Genomic DNA, 3,830 nt, shown 5'->3' on the forward strand with positions numbered 1-3,830 from the left:
AAAGCCCTGAGTTGTTAGGGGAACAAAAATGGTGTCACGAGGAGGAAGAAGGGATAAGATTAAGGCAGGAACTGATGGTTTAAATGTTCCCAGTCGTGAGGTCCTAGGTTCCAAATTGGAGTTTTCTTACCCTGAGGGCTTGGGTGACTCCGGCCCCTAAGCCTAGCGTGGAGTAGAGGTAGTCAGGAGCAGCACCATTCCAATTCCGCCTTGTCGGCTGCTCATAAGGACAACAATTGCCAATGCTACTCTTGTTTAAGTTGAGACACGCCCTTATGAACTCTTCATCTCTTTAGCCAGACTCTCTTATTTTTCTTCAATACACGTTCCCTAAATAAAAAACATAAAGTGATAAAAAAAAAAACAAAACTAAGGTTGAAGGTTGGAACTGAGCTTCTCTGAGAATGCTCTTCCTATATTTTTTATTTTAATTTTTTTTTTTTTTTTTTTTGAGACGGAGTCACTGTTGCTCAGGCTGGAGTGCAGTGGCATGATCCCGGTTCACGGCAACCTTCATCTCCCTGGTTCAAGCTATTCTCCTACTTCCACCTCCTGGGTGCTGGGATTACAGGCGTGAGCCACTGCTTCTGGCCTGAGAATGCTCTTTCTATAGAGTAGCTTGGTGTAAAGAAGAGGACTGTGGCTTCAGAAAAAAGGCAGACTTCGGTTTAGATCCTGGCTCTGCTCCCTGGTACTCACCAGAAACTTATGAAGCGCTCTAACTCCCTGGTTGTCACTTACCTCTCCGTGAAATAAAGATAAGGATAAACTACAGTAATTATATATAATTCTATAGTCTTGCAAAACAAAAAAAGTTATAATTAAATCATAATATAATTTATAAACAAAATTATATAATAAACTTCTACATCCAGTCAGCCCTCTATAGCCACAGGCCCTCTTATCCTGCATCCATTAGTTTAACCAACGTGGCCCGCGAGGGGGCGCGAGTGGGCACCAGGGCCCAGTGGGAAGGGGGCCGGGAGCCCGCAAGGCGCAAGCGCAGTGCAGAACCCCTCCATTTTGTCTTCACCGCAGCCACAGCCGCAGGCCGCGCGCGCCTGCCTGCAAATGTTTGAGGGAGGAGCTGAGCGTTGCCATCTCCGCTGTGGGGAGAAAGTCCAGCAAAGCCAAGGAGAAGAAACAGAAGTGGCTGGGGGAGCCAACAGCCATGGATGCTGTTTGTGCCAAAGGGGATGCCGTCAACAGGCTTGGAGACCTTCTGGAGGCTTTCCTGCTGTTCAGCAAATCTGATTGAAACCGCACTAAATGTCACCACTGAGTATAGGCGAGGGTCTGGACTGCAGCCAGCCACCATGGATTGGGCCTTGGACCTGACCAAAAGCGATGTATGAGCAGACCATGTATGAGCAGAGGGAGTGGGGCTGGAAGGACAGAGAGAAAGACCCAGCCTGGTACCTCGTCGCTTGGGAATGCAGTTACCTACTATTGCCTTTTCTTACTTCTGCTTTGATGTGGACTGCAGGGGATGAAGTCCTGCATGGGAAGCAAGGTGTGGCAGAAAGCCCTGGGGGAATTTCCTCATACAGAGCCTGCAGCTCATGGCCCACAGCACACAGATGAAGGAGGTTATATTAATGGTGTTCAGGCACAACCATGGCCCCTACCAGTTCTTCAGAGAAGCCTGCAATTTGAAATTGATGACTCTTGTCCCAGCATGTCTGGTTGCTGTGGGGAGGACTGCTCCTATAAGATCCTGAGCTGCAGAACCAAGTTGGGGGACAGCCAGCATGCCCATGCAGGTAGGCACTGTGGTGGCTGCTGCCACTGACCTCCCAGAGCTACTTGCAAATCACAGTACTCTCTTCTAAGGTCTGTCGTCTCTCTTGGTCTCACCATTTGCCAGGTGCCCTCAGAGCTGTGGCCTCCTCAGCCCTGCACCTGTCGGGCTGCACCCCGAGAACGCAGAACCCTGGGAGAAGTGGTATGAGCTGCTCCTCCTCCTCTCTCCTGGGAGACCAGAGTGCTAGGAGAGAAGGAAGAGGAAAGGGAAGAGTGGGTGGAGGCCTGGCCGTGAAGCTCATCCTCACATAGTGAGGCTCCTGGGCCCTGGGGTGGAGGTTCTCCCACTTCTCTGCAGCTCGTAGATAACTGGCAAACTCCCCTGCCCTACACATAAACACTTGGGAAAGTGGAATGTTTATGTTCACTTTTATGAAAATCTTGGAGTCCTGGGTCTGTGGTTTGGAGCCCCAAAGAGGAACGCATTGGGTGTAACATCTGGGCATAGAGAGAGGCTTCAGAGAGACTAAGGTTTTCGCAGGTGGAATGCTCTGATGGAGACTGTGGGAAGAGCTTTTGTGCCAAGATGCAGGGAAGTGAGGAAAGCTCTTTCCTGCTGTTTTTATGGATCCATGGAGTGGACTCAGCTTGGGACCAGCAGCCTCTGGGCGGAAGGCTGGCTCTGTCATCATGCTGTCAGTATGAGACAGGCTGAAAGAACCAGGAATGAGGTGTTATATGGGACCCGCCATGGGGATAACTGCTTCTCTAGGCTCTTGGATGTTGCTGCATTCTAAGCTTAACATCTTGGTTTCATGGCAGTGACTTGAGGTTTTTATTCATAGAAGAAAACCAGAGGTTCTGCTTGTTTCTCTCTGCCAGTCCCCACCATTCATTCTCCTCTGCTTCTTGCCCGTAACCCAGATACCTCTGTTCTTAGTCTCCAGGGGAAAATAACATCAGGGGCCCCCTCATCTTCTCCCAGAGCTATCAGCACCAAGAGATTAGAGATGCCTTTTCCTCTCATCTCTTGGTGCTGATAGCTGAGGGTAAGAGCATCCCTTCCCACCACCACCCTCCCTCTTCAGAGAGCCCCCAGACAGCAGCAGTCCCCCTGCCCTCACTCTCCAGCCTTGCCCCTTACTGCCTCAGTGAGGCATTAGTGCCACTGCCATGACCCAGCCAGGCCATAGTTAAAGCTGCAGCAGAAATGCCTCTTAGTGGCCAAAATAGCTGCTTTTCTTTCTGAGGTCACCCTGTGGCTGCAGCAGGGGGAGAAGGCCTTCCTCTAATAGGATAAAGAGGCTGCAGCCTCAGAACTAATACTCATCATGATCTTGAGGCCTTGTTCCCCTTCCAGGGAAGAAAAAATAAATCCTTATCAAGGAAAAATCACCCAACACTTCCCCTTGGACATCCCTGAGTTCTGCTTTGGGGAGTATCGTAAAGGTTCTAGCCTTCATGAAATTGCTGTCCTGGAGATCTATTGGTCTCTCTGACCTCAGCATCTGCTCACATCTCACCCTCTGCTCAACTCAGGCAGTCTATCCTGGTAGATCTCCCCAGAGTGGTCCTTGATTCTCACCCGGATTCCTACTTGTGCAGAGGCCTGCATACACAGGGCCTCCCTCACCCAGTCTGGCCCCTGTATATAAAGAAAATATATATATATATTTTCTTTAGCAACTTATCACTGGAATCAAAGGGAAAAAGTCATCTCTTTTTGTATTGGTTGTATTTTTATGTCAAAAAAAGACACTTTGTTAAAAAAAATTTCAACCAATGTGGATTGAAAGTATTATTTTTCTAAGTAGAAGGCCAGGCACAGTGGCTCACACCTATGATCTCAGCACTTTAAGAGGCCAAGGCAGGTGGATTGCTTGAGTCCAGGAGTTTGAGACCAGCCTGGGCAACATGACAAAACCCCTTCTCTACTAAAAATACAAAAATTAGCCAGGCGTGGCAGTGCACATCTGTAGTTCCAGCTACTCAGGAGGCTGAGATGGGAGAACCACTTGAGCTGGGAGGTAGGCAGTGAGCTGAGATTGCATTCCAGCCTGCGTGACAGAGTGAGACTCCATTTTAAA

The 3,830-nt window shown here is 49.1% G+C and overlaps 1 pseudogene; it reads left to right on the forward strand.

The window, feature by feature from the left end:
* Positions 1-510: 510 nt before the first annotated feature.
* On the forward strand, positions 511-3,582 carry LOC103883421 (annotated as a pseudogene).
* The last annotated feature ends 248 nt before the right edge of the window (positions 3,583-3,830 follow it).

This window comes from Papio anubis, chromosome 6 (assembly GCF_008728515.1).
Source record: "Papio anubis isolate 15944 chromosome 6, Panubis1.0, whole genome shotgun sequence".
In the NCBI taxonomy this organism is placed as follows: Eukaryota; Metazoa; Chordata; class Mammalia; order Primates; family Cercopithecidae; genus Papio; species Papio anubis.